Genomic DNA, 23,094 nt, shown 5'->3' with positions numbered 1-23,094 from the left:
GCTAGAGACACATCAATTTGTCATACTCCAACTAGATCTCTCTCACGTACATGTGCAAGAATCTCACAATAAATGTGTAGACCCCACATGTATGTGAAAGAGATGCGTTTGCGATGTGACAAATTAATGTGTCCCTAATATCTTTCGTTGGATTACTATAGTTTTTTTTGTTGAACAGAGTTTCACACTGTATCAACACGTGCAGTATCCTGCCTGCACGTGCCCAATAGATTGGCGGCATACGCGGCCAAATATGTAATAATCTATAAATATGCTTAAACCCTTACAATGGCAAACCACGGACCCTGACTTTTGCACATCTAAATCCTTCTTCGCCGATCAAAAAAAAAGAAAACATCCTTCTTCACGTCGCATTCTCAGATTACAAAACAGTTTCCTTTTTGGCACCTTTTCTCCCTTCCATTCCCACACAAACCGTCAAAAATCACATTTTTGGTGTTTCTGAAAAACAAACATGTTTTCACTATTCCAGGCTAGCTTGGAGAGATCCATGCTTGTTCTTCCCACCACCATGCTCACTGAACCCAACCAAAAGAGATGGCACATGGCAGTCGCTGCCATCTACTGCTCGAGGGCTTTCTCCACCCCCTTGAAAAAACCCAAAAAGAAATCCCCTGTTTCATCAACCAGAGTTGTTATCGATGTTTACGAGCCGCACCTCTGCTTTCCGAAAATTGATCAGTCGGTCCTCGTGGGAATCGTGAAGCAGAAAAACTTGGACCAGCTTAGGAAGTATGACGGGGTTGAGGGACTGGCTTGCAGTCTCAAAACAAATTTGGAGAGTGGAATTAGTGGGGACGTTGAGGATGTTTCGCAACGATGTGAAGCATTTGGATCAAATACTTACCGAAGGCCGCCCGCAAAAAGCTTGTTGTATTTCGTGTGGGAGGCCTTGAGGGATCCCACCATTCTGATACTTTTAGTATGTGCTGCGCTTTCTCTTGGATTTGGCATCAAGGAACATGGCCTGAAAGATGGATGGTACGTATTGTTTGAGGTTTAAGATTCTTAGTTTTTTGGTTTTTGGTTTATTTCATTAGAGAGCAATGTTAGAACATCATCTTAAATAGATTAAATTTTTTCTACCGCCGGTGGAAAAGTCCACTTTTCCTCCAAACCAATCGCATCGCGCCACATTTATGAGGTTGATGACATGGCACGACGTGATTGATTTGGAAGGAAAATGGGTTTTACCACCAACTGTAAAAAGAACCGTCGGTGTACACGCTCAATTTTCCTCTAAATTAAACCAATTGCATCATGCCACATGTATGAGATTGATGACATGGCACGATGCGATTGGTTTAGAGGAAAAGTGGGGTTTTACACCGGCGATAGATATAATTTGTTCTCCATTTTAAAACATGCTTTCACTTGGAACCACTCTGTACACAATTGTGTCTAAAATTATGTTCGTAGATTTTTTGTTAACAATGGCGTTAACTTCCTTTCTACCATGCATACAAACATTTGGCTCAGTGTCCCAGTTTCATAGTTTAGGGAAAAGAGCTCCAATGCACGTCCCGTATAACTAAATATGTTATGTCTATTTTGGACAAATGTTATGCCTCTAAATAGTGAACATTTTGTCCCTCAAAGGTCAAAGGTGCATACGCTATGCACCGTTACTCCTATTTGGTAAAATGTTATGCCTATTTGTACAATATTGCGCCTCTCAATGATAAATATTATACATTTTAGTAATAAATATTATGGGTGCATATCGTACGCTAAGCGTATATCGTAGCAGTTTCCCATAATTTAAGGTAGTACTATCAAACAAGACTACTTCATAGAAGATTAATTAAACGTGACTCTCAAGCCTTCTATAATATATTGTGACAAGTGTCGTTGGTAAGACTATTATAACACTTTTGAGAGCTTTTTGTTTACTTTCAGACCGATTTTTGCGTATCCACTTTTTGACAAAAAAAAGAAAAAGAAAAAGAAAAACAGAAAGGATTGCATGGTTCAAATAGAAGAATGTGAAAATTAGTTCTAACTTTTGTTTGTGTAAATTCAAATAAAGGACCATTCTACAATTTGCACACTAAATTCGTGATACACGACTAAATCTCTCTCATTTATGCACATTACTATACATTTTAGATGATTATTTTTTGAGTACTATTCACTATATTTTGGCAATTGTTGTATAACGGCTCTATGTCTGTTACTTACCGTGCTACGTGAAGACATATTTGATTTACGAGCTGTTTTATTCAAGTTAAGTTCCACAATCTTAGCTTATTCAAAAAGGAGACAATACATCCAACCACCAATTTTTTGTCTCTCTCATCCTTCGCGCCACACGCTATCTTTAATTTCACTTATTTTTCTTAAAGAAAATTTTCATTTTTGTGCTAATACATAAACATCTACTCTAAATCCAAACAGGTATGATGGAGGAAGCATATTTGTTGCAGTCTTTCTAGTTATAGCAGTCTCAGCACTGAGCAACTTCAGGCAAAACAGACAGTTTGTCAAGTTATCCAAAGTAAGCAACAACATCCAAGTCGATGTCGTGAGAAACGGAAGGCGGCAACAAGTTTCCATTTTCGAGATCGTCGTGGGAGATGTGGTTTGCTTGAAGATTGGTGATCAAGTTCCAGCCGATGGGTTGTTCATCGATGGGCATTCGTTGCTAGTAGATGAATCCAGCATGACAGGGGAAAGTGACCACGTCGAAGTTGATCTTACACAGAATCCATTCTTGTTCTCTGGCACCAAGGTACTCGAAATTGATAAAGATTGAAGCCTTCCATCTTATTTTAGTCAAGTCCACTTTGTTAACAATTTTAAAAGCTTAAACTGCCCCAACGAGATTCAAACTCCAGATGCAATATAAAATTTGCTATTTTAAACTTCCCCACAAAAAAATTTGCTATTTTAACCCAACAAAAAATTTTAAACTGCCCCAAGAGATTCAATCTCCAGATACAATAAAAATTCTCAAGCATTCTCTTTTCCTCACGAGTTGACAGATGAGATTGTGATGCATCATTTTCAATATATGCAAAGTCTTCCTCGAGGATTACAAAGCAAAATCACAAAGATCATTACATATGTACTCTTCGATTAGCCTCTTGATTTAATTGTTTGTTTCGATTACTAAGGAAAATAAGTCGGATGTGAGTATAGTTATTGACTCCACTAGATAAAAATCTTGGCTCCACTAAAAAAAATTTGTCAAATATTTTTTACTTGGATATGTGGACTAGTGGACTAAAATTACAGGATAGATAGGTATTATCTCGGTGTTTGTTTCGATTGTAACAACCTCCCCGAAGAGAGAGTGAGTATAATTAAGTTTCTTATAGGGATTTATCGTGACTCTAATCTACCTCTCAACTATTTGCATATCTCTAATTTCACTATATTTTGCCTCAGTGTGTGTATGTGTACTGGCCTTGTGTGAGAAAAGATGGTTATAATGATACACGAGAAATTTTTGGTTAACGTGTTTTGCATGTCAAGAATTAGAGGCCGAGAAAGAGGAGAGAGAGTGGTCGGCTGAGTAGGAGAGAGAGTGTTCGGATTCTCCATGATTAGTCTAAGATACTTTGTGTACAATTCAATAACTTAATAAGTTTCTGAATTTCCAACAGGTAGCTGATGGGTTTGGTCGGATGTTAGTCACCTCAGTCGGAATGAACACAACATGGGGAGAAATGATGAGCACAATCAGCAACGACTCCAACGAACAAACCCCTCTTCAATCCAGGCTCAACACACTCACCTCGTCCATCGGAAAAGTCGGTTTACTCGTCGCTTTCTTGGTCCTCGTCCTCAAACCCCTCTTTAACGTGTTTTACCACTATTTGCACGGACAAAACTGGAACTCTCACACTTAACCAGATGAAGGTGACAAAGTTTTGGCTAGGCAAGGAATGTATTGGGGAAAGAGAGACCTCTTCTGTTGCAGCCAGCGTGGTTGAATTACTCCACCAAGGTGTTGGTTTGAACACGACTGGTTCGGTTTACAAGTCCATTTCAGGGTCTGAGTTTGAGTTCTCTGGTAGCCCTACGGAAAAGGCAATACTTTCTTGGGCGGTTTTGGAATTGAACTTGGATATGGAAGGACTTAAGCAGAGTTGTGAGATTGTACATGTTGAAGCATTCAACTCGACGAAGAAAAGAAGTGGCGTTTTGATGAGGAAGAAGGGTGAAAACACGACGAATGTGCACTGGAAGGGGGCAGCAGAGATGGTACTGGCAATGTGCTCGAATTACTATGATGTCTCCGGAAACATCAAGGTTTTGGACAATTTTGAAAGGAAGAAATTTGGTCAAATAATCCAAGGTATGGCTGCTAGTAGCCTACGGTGCATCGCTTTCGCACACAAGCAAGTTCCAGAACAAAAAAATGAAGAGGGAAAAATCCATATAGAGGAAAACTGTTTAACCCTTTTGGGGCTAGTTGGTTTGAAGGATCCGTGTCGCCTGGGTGCGAAAAAAGCCGTAGAAGAGTGTCAATATGCGGGAGTGAACGTGAAAATGATCACAGGTGACAATATTTTCACGGCTAGAGCGATAGCAACCGAATGTGGGATACTCAAGCCTAACCAGGACATGGAAAGTGGAGCAGTGGTAGAAGGGGTGGAATTCAGGAACTACACACCAGAGGAACGAATGGAGAAGGTCGACAAAATCTGCGTGATGGCGAGATCTTCTCCATTCGACAAACTCCTAATGGTGCAATGCTTGAGACAAAAAGGGCACGTGGTGGCGGTTACTGGGGATGGAACCAACGACGCGCCAGCACTGAAAGAAGCTGATATAGGCCTTTCGATGGGGATACAGGGGACTGAAGTGGCGAAAGAGAGCTCCGACATTGTCATTTTAGACGACAATTTCGGGTCCGTGGCCACTGTTTTAAGGTGGGGGAGATGTGTTTATACCAACATTCAGAAGTTCATTCAGTTTCAGCTCACTGTGAATGTTGCTGCCCTTGTCATCAACTTTGTCACTGCGGTTTCAGCCGGAGAGGTCCCACTTTCCTCGGTTCAATTGTTATGGGTTAACTTGATTATGGACACATTAGGAGCATTGGCTTTAGCCACTGAAAAACCCACAAAGGAGCTAATGGGGAAACCACCAGTTGGTCGAACAAAGCCTCTCATAACCAACGTTATGTGGAGGAACTTGCTCTCTCAGGCTGCTTATCAAATTGCGGTCTTGCTTACGTTACAATTCAAAGGCGAAGCGATTTTCAATGTGAGTTCGAAAGTCAATGACACAATGATCTTCAATGTCTTCGTGCTGTGTCAAGTGTTCAATGAATTCAATGCGAGGAAGCTCGAGAAGAAGAATGTGTTTGAGGGAATCCACAAGAGTAAGTTGTTTTTGGTGATTGTTGGGGTGACGATTGTGCTTCAGGTGGTGATGGTGGAGTTCTTGAAGAAGTTTGCAGATACGGAGAGGTTGAATTGGTGGCAGTGGGGAGTTTGCGTTGGATTTGCTTCAGTTTCTTGGCCTATTGGATGGACTGTCAAATGGATTCCAGTTCCAGAGAAGCCATTTCTCAGCTATCTCAAATTAGGGAATTCAAAAGCTGTGTGAATAATTAGTCAAATTGGTGTTTGATTATGTCGTAGGTGTCGGTAGTTTTTCTAAGGGAAGGGGAGTTCAAGTTCTTTGATGTGTAGTTTATTTTATTTAGAACAATACATCTCTTTGTTATGGAACTGGAGAAATAAGAAATCGTACAACATACTACTTATTAAGAAACGACTTGGTTTCATTACCAGCTATGTAATAATATTTATTGGAATATTTATCAGAGCGTCTTTCCTTCCTCTTTACAACAATAGCAATCTCTGTTTCTGACTTGGATAGAAACTAAGAACGCAAAAGCTGAGTAAGACAACATTGGGACCTATCAAAAGCATCAAGTCATTGACAAAGGAATTTAGCCAACCGGATCATCTAGTCAATAGAATTTAGGTATGCCAACTAGCCAATAATAACTTTTCAACATTCGTATTGTGACGCTTATTAGAGCATCAAAGAGATATGTAAGATACTCTATATTGGAAAAGTACAGAACTACGCTCATCGAAATAAGAGTGGGGGCAAAATTGAAGCTCTACTAAGCGCTTTTTTTTGGTTTGGCCCTGAAAGGAAGATGGAAGATTTGCTGGATTTTGAATGGAAGATGGCATTGGCCTAGAGGTAGATGACCCATTCTACAAGACAAGGAAAGAAAACAGTGAAGTTGTAACACATTTGGGTTGAAATGTGGATCTTCAAAGTAGATTGGACAGTGTCAGCATTACCACTGAATTGTTGGAAAATTGGCTGCTGCAATTCTGAAACTGTTGGCGAAACCTTCACAAATGCTGAAATACACTTCGAGTCACGACTATGTCGCTTTCCTAAAGATAGTATTTGCCCCCACCAATACCGGTATGCAAAGGGTTACAGCAAACCTGCCTTCAAGATAAATCGAAGCCCGAACTTGAAGTTCTTTCCGTTTTCGTTTGCACTAACGAAACGGACAGAATATCTGCTTGAACGAATACAAGAACCGAGAACCACTGTGTTCTATTTTCTGCAGCAAAACAGAACGCAGAATGAATGCTAGAAAATATAGAGAGAGATGTGGGAGAAATTCGGATTATGTGTGTATATAATCAGCACTGGATTCTGCTAAGTAGTGGTCTATTTATAGGCCACTACGCACCCATTGAGAATGGGTATGCACCCGATCTAATCTGACCGTTGGATCGGATCCTACGGTCTAGATCGATCAGTCACACCCAGTCACACTGAACTGGTATGCTGTTTCACTCACACCCAATCGGATTTGATCCAATCCGTTGGATCGAGCCCATTCGCAGCCGACGGCTAAGATCGCAACTCTACGAACCAACGCACCCATAGGCTCGAGTTGCACCCGATCGGAACCGCTCCGTGTGACTCACCTGCCACGCGTGTGACACGCGGCATCCACGTCAGCGCCACCTTACTGCCAACTCGCAATAAGAAATGGCGCCAATAAGGCGCCTAGCGCTAAGTGCAAAGTGCGCCGCTAAAGCGCCACAATGCACCACAGCCCACGCCGCGCGTGTAAGTGTGTACCGGCTCTGCCGGTATGATGCGAAGCACCAAAGGGCTGCACCACACTAGATCATTAGTTACTTACATTAGGAATGTTTCCTAATATATACCACTCCAACATCTCTCAGCTTACCAATGTGGGACAAAGCTCACAAAGAGGAAAAACAAGCATTCTAAGGAAACAAAGGAATTTTCCAAAACCAAAAACGACGACTCTTTTATTTTGAAAAACTCTAACATGAATCACCGGTTTTAAATCGCAGTATCAAAAAACGTACCAGTATTGGTAATATGGTCATGTATTGGCCGATATTGGACCATAACTGCCGTTACAAAAGTAAATAACAGTATCGGAAGTCCAAAAATTTGTTACGTAACGGCCTATACAATACGATATATAATGGGTTTTATTTTAAACCATACCAGTACTGATGGAGTTTTTGTGCTTTGTGGGCTGGCCTAGGTGGATCATGTCCATTTGTTCTTCAGCTGCCCTTATTCTACTAGTGTAGGGAGTTTTTTTTTTTTCTACAAAAGAATGCAATTAATAGGGCTGCCCTCAACTTGCTTGGTGAAGTGGACTGGGCTACCCAACACAGGAAAACTCTGAGCTTCAGGCATGCTGCTCAATGTTCATAATCGATCTCTCTCTCACTTCAGTTACATATAAACTTTGGTGTGAAAGAATTAGAAAAATCTTTCAGAAGCAACCTGATTGGCGTGTAAATGTTCACATTAGCGCCCCTTAAATTATCCTTGCTAAGTCCATTTATATTGTTACTCGGAGTTTAATACTTGATTTTTGTATTGTAGGTATTTCGGAAACTTAATACATAAAAGCCGATTAAATTTGATGTACGTGGTTAGCTGCTGATCAAATTAAAAGAATCGTGGATCGCGCCTTATAATTTTTCCTCCTATTATTGCTTCTTCTGTGCACGTATTCTTGGAAGAGAAATTGGTGGCAAAGCATTTTTACAATTTGATGCATGACTTGGTGGGCCAACAAGGCTACTTTTTCTTACTTATTTTGACTGAGCCTTTGGACCAAGAAAAGAGAATTAGGCCTTAGCCAATTCTCGGAATGGAAAAACATGGCCCACAGCTTTGTTATTTAGGGGAAATATGGATTTTAGGGGAAGTCGGTTTTGTGGAGTCGGCAACAGCAACTAGAAAAAGAAACAGAACACGCACAGCAGAGGGAGAGGAAGCGACGCATACGATTAGAAAACAGAGGATGTGCAAAGGAGATTGTATCACCTTCTCAGTGTCGGCTCCCAACCGAATTCAGACGGGTTCAACTCCGATGTCTGGCTAAACTCATCTTCTAGGGTATAGATGAAACTCGAACTCTGAGTAGCAATATTTATGTTTTGATTTTGTGTTATGTTATTCGAATCGCGGTTGTATAATTTGAGGATTTATATGTAATGTTAATTTTTCCTATTTGATATTGTGTATGATTTTCTAGATTTTATGCACGATCATGCAATGATTCATAATTGTTTGTTTTGTGATAACCGGATAAGATGAGTTATGCTTTGTAAGACAAGCCGTGTTATTGGATGATTCGAGCTATAGAGACAAGTCGTACTAATAGTACGGTTTGTGCTAGGAGGCAATACCCCATGCTATTCGGCGATTCATAAAAATCCTTCGGCGATACCGGGAGGGCCCGCAAACCCTAACGATATCCGGATTGATTCGAGTAATTAACATTTATCATTGCATAAATACTGTTACAAGGGGTCAAATGGATTCGAAACCCTAGAAATTTTTTCCACTTGTTTTCAAAACCGTATTTCTTTTGTTTTCTTAGTTTAGAATTTAGAACCAAAACTTGAAACTCGTTTATGATTTGAAGTACAAATTGATTGAAACCGATCCAATAATGTACTCTTGTCCCTGTGGAATGATACTCGGACTTTTGCCACTGTTCTACGGAGTAGTTGTAATTGTCGTGTTTTAATTAATAATTTTGATAGAATAACGACACGGTCACAACCCCTTAGTTCAATGGAGATCATTGCCGGAGTACGCGTATACTTGCTGGTTACATAACTTCATGGATGCATGTGAAGAGGACGTGTGACGACTCCCATCGTTTTTTTCCCTGCAACTAGTTGTTTGGTTTTGGAGCTAGCTAGGTGGCTCTGTTCCTTTTACTTGTTTGTTTGTTTCCATAACTGATTGGTACATTCATCAAAATGTAAAGCTGTGTTTGGATGAGTCAGATTCCAAGTGAAGTGGGTGGGGTACATAAATTAGTAGGGGTTATGTACTGAGTTCCACATAATGTGGAGTCAGTGGCGGACCCAGAATTTACCTCAAGTGGGGGCAAATTGTACTAATAATCCTGAGCAAAATCATTGAGTAAAAACAAAGTAATGAAATGAAGGCATAATTTTCCCAAACAATCAAAATATATATTACAAACCTTAAAAAGAGACAGTTTTCATGGAAAAATAACATCATTCTCGTGGTGTTGTAATTGTGGAAATCAGCACGATGTGGCACAGGCCGCATTTCGTAAAAGAGACAGTTTTCATGGAAAAATAAATGGTTTGTGGATTAAAAAAGAACGCTGTAGATTCTGATTGTTTACGATTATTTTGGCCGTGGTTGTGGACCTGTTTAAAAGATTTTTGGGTGTAATTTATAGCTCTTCTAAGAGGGGAATTGAATTGATTTTTCTGTAACTTCACTTATACGCCTTTCCTTGGTGATACGGAAATGATCTCACTCATCTCTTGCCTTCCTAAATAACAACACCACGGTACAAGCAATAATGGAACGATGTATCATGTATGGATGAAAATTTATAGATTTCACAAAAAAATTACGAATTCAATTTGCTTAGAGTCTGGTTGTATTGTGACTTTTTGCAGGATTGTGGAGTTACGCACATTGAGAAAACAGCCGACAAGTGGGGGAAGAACGGACAAGGCGATGAGTGGCATGAGAAATGGTGGGAACACTATGATGCCTCTGGCAAAGCAGAGAAATGGGCACATAAGTGGTGCAGCATTGAACCCCAACACACTCCTCGAGCCTGGCCATGCTCGATCATGTTTGGCACGAAAGGTATTGAATTTTTACATTTTCACACTGCATTAAGGTTGGATTCCTGGTTATTCTTGATCGGATATGGTTCTAGAGAATGTTCCAAATTCGTCTTTTTTCTCAAAATCTAACATGTGAATTAGGTTGTGGCATGAAGCATCGATCCTTGTTCTGTCTTCTGCTTAACTAAGTAACTAACACAGTTAAATTGCTACTACATCTTTCTGTAATTTTCTCCTATATACCAGCATGATTCCAATCAATTGTCTTTATTACTACCCTTTACCCTTTTTTTGTCGATTTTTTTTGGCGTTCCTGGCCTGTTGTCCTGCTAAATGGTGTTCAAAGTTTGAACACCATAGAGAAGAGAATAAATTCTTTACACCGCCGGTGTAAATATTTGTTTCCTCTAAATTAATTGTATCACGACACGTGTCAATATAATGGTGCCAATTAATAAAACATGGTGACGTAACGCAATGCGATTGATTTCGAATGTAGGAGAATATACTAGTTTGGCCAGTTGAAATATTATTTGTGCGACAAAAAAAAGGAGGAGGTAAGCTAGTGCTTGACCGATTCCTAGACCTAAAATAATGGGTTGCCCCAAGCGTAAGGCTGAAACCGATGTAGCACAATACCCGGTAAGACCGGAGTCGAATCCACTAAGGACGGTGATGTGTGTGCTGTGGAAACTCAGATTGTAGTATTAAAATTAGCTTTTAGGTAGCCACCCTTTGTCTTTTAATTGATTAATTAACTAACACTAACAGATAACTTGCTCAAATGATTAAAAAGAGAGGCATGGTCGTAGGGAATCCAGCGATCGCTATCCAATCAGAATCCGCTCACTTTTCAAAGTTCTAAAAACGATTAAATTTAGGGAGAATTGGAAACTCCGAAAGATGTGAATGCTATGGTTGCCGGTCCCGTACACAGCAGCAAACAGGTTTTGGTCCCCCATTCCTGCTCACATGAACCCTGACAATGCCTCGGATTCGTCCAACGGACGTAGTTTTCACCAACTAAACTATTTAATTAAATTAATGTGCGGAAAATTACGAGACGAATCCTAATTGGGTCACGGCGCGCCTTTACCCAGTGACCAAGCCTCAGAAAAACTACTCACTCATTATTAAATATAAAAAGAAAGAAACCCTAGAATTAATCATGCCTTCGAATATGAAACAAATAGAAGAAATAGATAAAACAAGTTCCAACGAACAACTTTAATGAAGGACGAAAATTAATACGAGTTACCGAAGTGCAAGTACTTGAACAAAACTTGAAAACGTCAAAAGAAAAGAGCTCTGGAAGAAAAAGAACGTAAGAAAAAGCTGCTACGTAATGTTCTAAACCTAAAAACAAAGTCTGGAGAGGTATTTATATTAATCCCCAAAGTCTAGAATTAAAAATAATTGAAATACAATTTTTTCCCGTTAAAACCTTCGATAGCCCTACAAGGAATAGCTATAGGGCTACGGGTTTCTCTGTTCCCCAGCTAATGCACTCCGTAGGGCTACACTTCTGAGCTGTAGCCCTACCGTCTACTTTAGTGAGAATTTTGTGCTTGCATGCATTTTTTGGCACCCGATGCCTCACACCTTCGTCACAACTTCCCATGGCGATGTCCGACACGGCCTCAAGGCCTCGCAATCCAAACTTGGCACAAGAACCGCCTTATTTCCTGCGAAACTAACAAAGACACAAAAACAAGACAAAGCACGGCATCAAGTGAAAATTGGAATAAATCGCGCCTCTAACGCGCTAATATGTCCTACTTAGGCGCTTATATCTACGATATCACGCGCCTATCAGCTAGTAGGGGCTGGATGGCCTAATCTTTGGTGCCATAGAGTAGAGTCATCGGACGGGGCTGTGAGGGCGGTGGAAGAGGAGGTGTGGAGGTAATATAAGCCATTGCGTGCCTCACCCGCTCCAATCACAGTCTTCGATTTGAGGTCCTGAAAAAGGCAGAAATTAGAGAAAAAAAAATAATGCACTTAAGATCACGAGATATTGGTTGCACAGACAATAAATTGAAACGAAAACTGGGTACGTGTGATACATCAACTAGGGTGATGGAAGGAGTGACAGTTACAAGAGATAACATGAGTAGAACCAGAGGCAGACCGAATTGGCAAAATATTAAGAGTAGCTGTATATGAATTAAAAAGAGATAGGTGAGGCGTCATGTGAGAGGTTGCCCCACTATCAATAATCTATTCGTTAGAAATAGAATTGGTATTACCAGTTAAAAAGGCAGATGGATTATCATAAAAGGCATATGCTTGGGACGCCTCGGCGGGACTTGAGTGAGGGCTGGAATCCATGAACGACAATTGTCCTGCATGATTGGTCCAGCTAGTTGACTGATTCGAGATACGATTGAAGAACCAATCTGGATATCCAATGCGTTTAAAACAGCCTGTCTTGTAATGACCCGTACGGTTGCAATGAGTACAAAAGGCATTCGGGTCATTCCCAGGTCGGAATGGTGGGTAGGGCTGTTGGGCATGTTGTGGCAGAGATGGATTAATGCATGCAAAAGGTTATGGCCGATTAGGTTGTTGTTGTTGGCGCTGGGGGGAACCGGACAGAGGCGAGGTTCGTGTTTGATTCTGCAAGAAAAACCTTTGAGATGGTGAGTTTCGTTGCTGCCCATTGGTGGGTTTGGGCCGATTGTGTTGGGGTTGAAATCTTTGACTCACCATTGCCGAGTCTTCTTGTGTCGGTTGACTGGTGTTGATGGGTTGAAAGATTTGGGTTTGTGCTTCTGAGATCAGCAAGCCATGAACCTCCCTAGGTCGGGGAGCGGATCCATGGCAAGAATCTGAGAGCGAAGAACATAAGAAGGTTCCTTGAGCCCCATCAAAAGTTGATATACACGTTCCTTCGACACTCTTTCATGCCATTTCTTAGCAGTGCCACACGTACACTCCGGAAGTGGATCGATACCATCAAGTTGATCCAAAGCGTCTTGAAGGTATTATAGTAATTTGTGATATCAAGATTACCTTGTTGGAGATTAGAGAGTTCCCTTTGAATTTTGAAGATGGTAGCATTGTTGCCTTGAGTAAACCTTGACTCAAGGTCACTCCATAATTCATATGGCGTGCGGCAACTGGCCAAACTAGGCGTGATGGTGTTGCTGATGCTATTGAGCATCCATGAGAGAACCATTGTTGACACGCGTTTCCAAAGGGGTTGAATGTCTGGATCAGTCGGGTTCGGCAATGAGTTGTCGATGAAGCACAGTTTGTTTTTTGCACAAAGGGCCATGGTAATGGCACGGCTCCAAGACCCATAGTTGGTGTGGGTCAATGCAATATCGACGAGAAGGGTGCGAGGATGATCAGCGGAGTGCAGAAAATAGGGAGAGGAAATGTCATAAATTAATTTCTGAACCTTTTCTTGAGCGTCGGCCATGTCGGGAAATGACGCGGCGGAATTCACGAGAGACTAGTTAGCGTACTAGTCCAAACGAGATAAACAACTCGTCGCAACGAGCAAATCTTGCGCACAAGAAAGAAAGAGAAAATCTCTGTAATATTATTGATAAAAGTTTAAAAGTCTAATAATTGAATAGGTTACAGCCCTTTTTATAAGACCATAACCCTAGAAATCCTACTGTAAAAGAAATAATAAATCATGCCAAAACAAGCGGCATTAAATAAAACATATTTCCTAATTAATTAAAATAAAATCTTAATTCTTGTAGACCAAGAAATCTAATAAAGGCAAAAATCAAAATTAAACCGAATACGGAAAGTTAGTAATTCTAACCTAAACGGAAATATTCCTAACCAAAATCTTATTCTAAAACAAAGAAAATAAAATACAAAAACTCTCCATTTTTGTCCTACATCAGTCTCCTTTTCTTCAAAAGAACTCGACCTCGAGTTCTCGTTAGGAATCTGCCATCTTCCATGCCAAAGAAACAGATACTTAGAATACTTCAACTCCTTCCTTAACTTGAAATAAAACTTCAAGAAAAAGTGTATTTGCAAAGATTGTTTCTCAGCATGCTTTAACTTGTTGACAAAATTCACAGGATGAATGTTGAGAACCCAATTAAATTGCTGCACTCCAAGAAAATCAACTAGAACCTTATGCTGAAGTTGCTGATTCTCTAGACTTTGATTTATTATAGAGTTGGTTGGCACTCCTTTGTTAGAAAATCGGATTTCAGCAACAGCCATATTTTCTTGTAGTGTTGTAGTCAACTCTATTGCGGGTGATTCATCAAGCCCAAACGCACAAGCCTCCAATGCAATATTATTTTGGTCCTCCGCAGCCTCATCTGAAATAATTTCAATATTCTCTTGCACACAAGTATTGATGCCAATTTCATCTTGATCATGAACTTCAATCTTGCATTCCTCTTTTTTGCTAATATAAAGGTCAACTTTCTCTTTATCATCAGTTTTATTGTACCCATAATGATTGCATTCAACATCAACCTCCACTGTTTCTTCGATGTTGGGCTCAACAAATATCACCTTCTCTAGTTCAACTCGATCTCCTTCCTCTTCTGCGATTTCATATCCATCATAATAGCTGGAACGTGAGGAATCTGAGATTGAAAGATTTTTATCGGTTTGTTGACGCTTTGAGTGACCCGAACCGAACAGTCTCTGTGATGTGTCCCTCGAGTTTTCAGTAGCCGCAACGGTATAATTTTTATTACTTGAAAAAGAATAAGACAACCCAAGATTATCTCGGGACAATCGCTTGGACTCAAGATTTCTTCGATACTCTTCATATAACATCTGACCATGATGCGATTGAAGAAATCTATCACTCATCAATCGTCTCATCCTGAGCCATGTCTTGATTGGTTGTTTATACTGGCGCTCCCGATTATATTGCAATTGCTTCCACCATCTAGAAGCATAGCCTTGTAATTTACAAGTCACGTATCTAACTTCCTTTTCTTCCGGAATTTCCATATACTCAAGAAACTTATCAACTTTACGAAACCAATAAATTAAATTCTCAGGATGGCAATACCCATTAAAACTAGGAATTATTGGTTGTACCTGAAAAGTTGAAAAGTCGTCATCTATGTGATAAAACCCTTCAAACCTTGAGTGTCGCTTATTCGACTGATATCCATAATAATCCTCAAATAACTCGTCTTCAGATTCATCCTCACTATCAAGTTGATAATAAGAATATCTTCTGGAGACATTTTGATTAATAGGTTGGTTGCGGGCAAATCCCTCAACGCAGTTCCTATCAACTTTGCGTTTAACAGATTGACCATGGGCAAATCCCTTGGTGCGAGTCTTGTTAAATACTTCACCACGACGAACGTCAATGGGTGTGTCTTCAACTTTGTTTGGTGCCATCGAACCAGGCAAAGCCTTGCTCTGATACCACTTGACGCGGCGGAATTCACGAGAGACTAGTTAGCGTACTAGTCCAAACGAGATAAACAACTCGTCGCAACGAGCAAATCTTGCGCACAAGAAAGAAAGAGAAAATCTCTGTAATATTATTGATAAAAGTTTAAAAGTCTAATAATTGAATAGGTTACAGCCCTTTTTATAAGACCATAACCCTAGAAATCCTACTGTAAAAGAAATAATAAATCATGCCAAAACAAGCGGCATTAAATAAAACATATTTCCTAATTAATTAAAATAAAATCTTAATTCTTGTAGACCAAGAAATCTAATAAAGGCAAAAATCAAAATTAAACCGAATACGGAAAGTTAGTAATTCTAACCTAAACGGAAATATTCCTAACCAAAATCTTATTCTAAAACAAAGAAAATAAAATACAAAAACTCTCCATTTTTGTCCTACATCAGGAAAGATGGACAGCAGGTTGAGGTTGTCGTCTTCTTCCGATTTGTGGTGAGATTGATTTACGTGGAGAAGGAAGAACAAGAATGTAAACCATGCTTTGATACCATGATAAGAGAATGATTTGTGATGAATATCTCTCTGCTTCTCATTAATCTCATTGACAGAATACAACCACATATATAGAAAAAGATTACAATCAATTAGGAAAGGATGAGAGCGACAATTACGGAATTTTACTGATTCTAACATATGTGATTGATACTAAAATATTTGTTGCCAAGTATATCCCGTGACTTCCGTTAATACTTATCCTTTCTTTTATCGAATTCCAAACGAACGAGCTTCAATAGAGTAGGCTGTTTTGGTTTACATACAATGCAGATACGAGTTCGTTGATCTGGGTTCGAGCAGGACTCACATAAATTGCTGAGCTTCAAAATTTATTTTGAATTGGCGTATTTAAGTATATAAACTCTTCTTTTTTGGTTACAAGTATAAACTGTCTTGACCACAGGTTTCTAGTTAGTCGATTATGAGTCGAGCTCGACTGAATTTATGTGAAGGCATATCAAAACCACAATTTTATGATGATTCAGGTATTCGAGTCAGCTTACGCATAACTTGACTAGTTTGGGAGGCCATGATTAAAGTTAGGGCAAGGTTCTTTATGGACTACTCCCAAAAGAAATGATAGCACATGAGAGGTTTTGAATCTGAGACCACCAGTGTGAAAGCCCCAAATGTCCCATATCGGGAATTTGTGGAAAATGGATGTGAAATATAAGGGATTCCGACCAGTTACTGTATAACTTAAGGTTAACTTTTTGAGCCGCTTATTTAGGCTAAAAGTAAGCGGGTCAATTGGCGCGGATCGTTACAACAAGCCAACTCCTCCTGGTCATATTTCAACCACAATTACTTAATTGAAGATTTGTATCTATTCCAGTGATCTCATCTCAGCACCCTTCTAACTTGTTGACTGTGGCATTGTTCTATATATTCTCCGACATTCCTTCCTACGTTATGTTATCTCTTTTCCATGCAAATTTCTTCTTCTTCAACAAGTCTTTAAATTAATATACTGAAAAGAAATCTCAGATCCCAGCTGTTATCTTTTTACCATTGAGTACTAATTGTTTAATAAGATATTTGCATGATCCTTATCCAAATACCTTTTACTAATTAATTAATAGTCAACACGTACGTTTAAATTGAATTCAAACAATCAACCACCTTCATTTCCCATGCAGTGCGTTATTGAGGAAAAAAGTGTGAAAAAATACTACTAGAAAGTTACAAATCACAATGAACTCCTCCGGCCATTGCCATTGGATCTATCTCAAGAGTTGGTGAATGAAAATTTCCACATTCTTAAATGGGAGATGTACGTACCAAGACCCTAGGGAGAGAAATTCATCAATTGGTGTATGAAGTCATCGTGCTTACGAATTAACCCTTACATAGGGGGCCGGTTTCTCGAATGACCCATGCTACCATATTTGATTCTCACATTTTGAGTGTACAATTCTACAACATAAAAATGGTTGGTGGTCAAAGTGAGTAATTACTCATTAATTGCCATGTGATGTGTACTGCTCTAGATCTAGAGTCGTTTAATTAACACCACACATTTTCATGAAATCTCATACATTTTTTCCAAATGGATGGACCCATATACCTAGCGGCAAATCATATGTGAATGTGTGGTATCAGAGGCAACTCCAGACTCATCTGGCGTTAGGTTCAACACTTCAACCCATGGAATTTGAATCCTTTTCTCTCCTCATCAAAATCTTTTTTTGAAAGGAAAAAAATTTAGTAACCTTTGAAAACAAATTACAAAGATTAAAAGGACCCAAACAAAAGGCATCAAGCCGGAGAAGAGTGACCTCACAAAGAAGCAACAACAAACTCCAACAATCATATGCCGCAAGGACCGAAAGGGGGAGAATAACCTTCCTCATCAAAACTTAATTACGTGCTATAGAAGACATCATCTACCTCTGCCTATTTGATCTCTCAAAAAAAAAAAAAAAATCTACAACCTATTTTGCTATAAACGTAAGCTTAAAAGATGAAGATGAGAATGGATATTTATTTATTTAAAAGATTATGAGTTGATTTTTTTCCAAGTTCCCCTTGGCTTTTATTATTGTGTTAAAAGATATACGAATATTTATTTATTTCTTTTATAGCATTTTTTTGAATTTTCATATGTGAGGTGTAAGGAATTTTGCTATAGGGACTGACGGGTTCCGTAGGAAAATCATACCGACGGCAGTGTCTGGCCGTCTCTGGCCACCGGCCGTCCAAATATTCTATAAAAAAACGAGGGGGTCCGCACGGGAATCAACGGCATCCGATATGTGTAGGATGTTTGATCCAAACGCCCTACACACATCGGATGCCGTTGATTCTCGTGCGGGTCTTCTCGTTTTTTTTATAGAATTTTTGGACAACTCAAATCGGCCGTCTAGTGACCGAAGACAGCCCGGCCCAACCGTCTGTATGATTTCCCTACGGGACCCGTCGGTCCCTATAGCTTTTCTAGACAATTTTAGAGCCTGGGCAAATGGAGAAGTTCCATTTCTCATTCCCTTCCAATTCCGTGCAGCATGTGGCAGAAATAATGGGAGGGCAAAACTGATAAATAGCTAAAAATAGTTAGGGTATTTTGGTAATTCGACATAAAATGGGAAAAGCCAAAACCTCGAAAAGTACCTTCTGCCCTCGTTCTGGGTTCTTGCCTCTTTAAGCAAAATTAGTAATGTGTTTTTCGAAAATGAGTTATAGAAATGAGCTCCCAAAAATTAAAATGCAAAAATGCACTAACCAAACACCCCCATGGTATTCGGCCGGAAAATTACTCGGTGCCCTTTGATACCGCGCGAGCATCGGCACCTGATCTTAGCACCGTCACATGATGTCTCAAAACTCTACAATATCACACTGTGGCAACAGCCCATACAAGAGAGTGGATCACCTTCTTCTTCTTTTTCCCGAAGAGAGTGGGTCACTTGAACCTAGTGAAATCCTGGAAACCTCTATGTTAGGTTTGATTGCCCATGTCATCAGTGCCAGTCCTGAGCAAAGCAATTGCATTGGGCTCCCAAAATTTGGCTGAAATGAGGGGGCCAAAAATTAGGAAGTACTCCGTATTCAATACGCCTTGCTCTGTAAAATTACATTTTTTCGGAATGAGCACGTCAAATTAATAAAAACTGATTATACAACCATGATTGGTACTTTTGCCGCAAATAATTTTTCTTTTCCAAGTTGACCCCTTCTTTTCTTTTCATTTTTTGTAGAATGCATAAGGGACCCCATTTTCTTAATTCGCGTTAGCGCCAAAATATCAATACCGACAGAACACTGTCCCCCATTTATTGCACCTTATCCGTTGAACCTAAAGGATTTCTCTCTCATGATCCCACTTTTATATACAGAAACACTACAGTCACCGACCGAGAGGGTCGGTGACCGGCTACCGACCCGTATGCGGTCCACTCAGGGCTCCGCACGAATGATCCGAGTTGCTCAATAATTTTTTTTAAAAAAATCGAGTAGGCCACGTGAGAAATAAGCTCAATCCGATGTGTGTACGTGCTCGATCCTAGCCGTTCCAAAATTAGATGATCCGAGCCGTTCAAAAATAAAAGTTTGGAACGAGCACGTACACACATCGGATTGAGCTTATTTCTCAAGTGGCCCACTCGGTTTTTTTTTTCAAAATTATTGAGCGGCTCGGATCATTTATGCGGAGCCCGGAGTAGATCCCACACGGGGTTGGTGGCCGGTCACCGACCCTCCCGGTCGGTGACTGTAGCACTGCTGACTTTATAAATATTGTGACTGTCAAAACAAAAGTGTCATAGTGACTCTCTCCACGTTCTCATCCTTTATGTCTATTCAAAAAATCTTTCATCTGCCGGGAAGGAAATCTCTTTTAATTGTATCTATATGCATCACGCTCTATTAGATTTGGCAAATTGAACTCAAATTCATTAATCAATCTAAATTCACCCATTAAAAAATAAATCAAACTTATTTATTAGTTGTGTTAGAATGAATTCAATCCATTTAATTATAATTGAGTCTTAATTGGATCAATTTAAATAATCTATTAAATCATGAACATAGCCCAACTAAAAGAACCTTTCTCAGTCGATCATAAGTCGGCAGCCGCTGGATCGCATACTTTGGTCTCGCCCATTTTTCTAAGTTAAGACAATTGGCATTGTCTTTAGGGCTTCTTTACTCTGTAAGTGTCAATACCAAAGTGAATGATCCATTTTCCGAGTCCACTCTACCAGGAAAATTCTCACGTACCAATTTTTTTTTTATAATCGGATGTCCGGGTTAACTTGTGTGCACCTCGATTAATCCAAGTCCTGAAGTTAACAAATAGGCAAACTCTCTGTGGCTCCAAAGATTTGAATGTTTAACTGGATTCGGACATGCGATCTCATTGAGAAAAAACCATATATTAAATTTCTCATATTCACTTGACCAAACCCCTTGGGGTTGTCACACGTACAAAGATGGAAAACGGTTTCAACTCATTGTAGGAACCGAAAAGAATCAAACGGTGTTCTATCGAATTACTTACTTCAACTTGTTAGTACTGTTTGGTCATTTTTAGTAATTTGGTTTTGGTATTTTAATCCTTGGAAACAAAATGTACATTTTCCCCGGCCAAAAATTCGTGTCACTCTAGCCCGATGTTTGCTTCGTTATCACGTCAGAAATCTTTATAGTATACATGTAAAAAAGAAAAAATTGGTGAATTTGGTCAACTTAAATATTTTGTTATCATGTAAAAAAAGGAGGATAATATGGTAATTTTAGTGTGCATGGGTATTTTAGGCATTTAAATGTATAGGGGTAATATGATTATTTTAGTGTACATGGATATTTTATTCATTTTAAAATTTAAACATATGTGTTGGGTTGATAAGCGGGTCGGGTTTAATTTTAAATAAATGGATCGGGTTGGGTATTGGTCATTGAGCTCATAACTAATGGGTTCTAAATGAGTCATAACTTACCCGATTTGACCAAAACCTACCTATTTACCACCCTTACTCTCCACTCCTCTTTTCCATTCTCATCTTCATCTTTTTTAAGCTTACGTTTATAGCAAAATAGGCTGTAGATTTGTTTTTTTGTTTTTTGAGAGATCAAATAGGCAGAGGTAGATGATGTCTTCTATAGCACGTAAGTTTTGATGAGGAGAGTTATTCTCCCCCCTTCGGTCCTTGCGGCATATGATTGTTGGAGTTTGTTGTTGCCTCTTTGTGAGTTCACTCTTCTCCGGCTTGATGCCTTATGCTTTGGGTCCTTTTAATCTTTGTAATTTGTTTTCAAAGGTTAATAAATTTTTTCCCTTTCAAAAAAAAGATTTGATGAGGAGAGAAAGGATTCAAATTCCATGGGTTGAAGTGTTGAACCCAACGCCAGATGAGTCTGGAGTTGCCGCTGATACCACACATTCACATATGATTTGCCGCTAGGTATATGGGTCCATCCATTTGGAAAAAAATGTATGAGCTTCCATGAAAATGTGTGGTGTTAATTAAACGACTCTGGATGATCTGGAGCACACATCACATGGCAACTAAAGAGTAATTACTCACTTTGACCACTGACCATTTTTTATGTTGCAGAATTGTACTCAAAATGTGAGAATCAAATACGGTAGCTAGCGTGGGTCATTCGAGAAACCCCCTATGTAAGGGTTAATTCGTAAGCACGATGACTTCATACACGAATTGATGATGAATTTCTCCAGGGTCTTGGTACATCTCCCATTTAAAAATGTGGAAATTTTTATTCACCAACTCTTGAGATCCAATGGCAATGGCCGGAGTTCATTGTGATTTGTAACTTTCTAGTATTTTTTTCACACTTTTTCCTCAATAACGTATTGCATGGGAAATGAAGGTGGTTGATTGTTTGAATTCAATTTAAACTTGTGACTCTTAATTAATTAGTAAAAGGTATTTGGATAAGGATCATGCAAATATCTTATTAAACAATTAGTACTCAATGGTAAAAAGATAACTGGCATGGGGTCTGAGATTTCTTTTCAGTATATTTAAAGACTTGTTGAAGAAGAAGAAATTTGCATGGAAAAGAGAAAACATAACGTAGGAAGGAATGTAGGAGAATATACATAGAACAATGCCACAGTCAACAAGTTAGTAGGGTGGTAGGTGAGATGAGATCACTGGAATAGATACAATTCTTTAAGTAATTGTGGTTGAAATATGACCTGGAAGGGTTGGCTTGTTGTAACGACCTGCGCCAATTGACCTGTTTACCCTTAGCTTAAACACATGACTCAAAAAGTTAATTGCAGGTTATACAGTAACTGATCAGAATCCCTTATATTTCACATCCATTTCCCACAAATTCCCGATGTGGGACATTTGGGGCTCTCACATTGGTGCTCTCATATTCAAAACCTCTCATGTGCTATCAATTCTTTTGGGGTTTGTTCATACGGAACCTTGCCCTGACTTTAATCATGGCCTCCGAATTATGCGTAAGCTGACTCAAATACCTGAATTATCATAAATTGTGGTTTTGATATGCCTTCACATAAATTCAGTTGAGCTCAATGCATAATTGACTAACTAGAAACCTGTGGTCAAGAGAGTTTATACTTGTAATAAAAAAAGAAGAGTTTATACTTAAGTACGCCAATACAAATTCAAAATAAATTTTGAACCTCAGGAATTTATCTGAGTCCAGCTCGAACCCAGATCAATGAACTCGTCTCTGCATTATTCTATGGAAACCAAAACATCCTACTCTATTGAAGCTCGTTTGGAATTCGATAAAAGAAAGGATAAGCAATCCAAATTAGTCAGTTAGAGTCAATGGTTTAATCCCACAGACCATATTGTTTTTCTGCATTTAAAGCGCTCCTCATTTTTCTTTTTACAAAATGATCGATAAGTATAACTAAACAAGCCTGTCCGTGGCTTCCCATATCAGGAAATTTGGAGTTTTTTTTGGTACGTCTGAAATTAGGAAGTTTGGGTTTGTGGGACCGGGTTTGTGTGTTCGTTAAAAGGATCTTCTTGTCTCTCACTAGTCAGCAACTGCTTGGTTGAGTGGGTTAAA

At 39.3% G+C, this 23,094-nt stretch overlaps 1 pseudogene; it reads left to right on the top strand.

Annotated features, from left to right (window-relative positions):
- Positions 1-315: 315 nt before the first annotated feature.
- LOC131316802 (putative calcium-transporting ATPase 13, plasma membrane-type) overlaps positions 316-23,094 on the top strand; it is a 65,426-nt pseudogene continuing 42,647 nt past the window's right edge.

Source organism: Rhododendron vialii, chromosome 2a (assembly GCF_030253575.1).
Source record: "Rhododendron vialii isolate Sample 1 chromosome 2a, ASM3025357v1".
In the NCBI taxonomy this organism is placed as follows: domain Eukaryota; kingdom Viridiplantae; phylum Streptophyta; class Magnoliopsida; order Ericales; family Ericaceae; genus Rhododendron; species Rhododendron vialii.
This window is presented reverse-complemented; position numbering and strand designations above follow the sequence as displayed.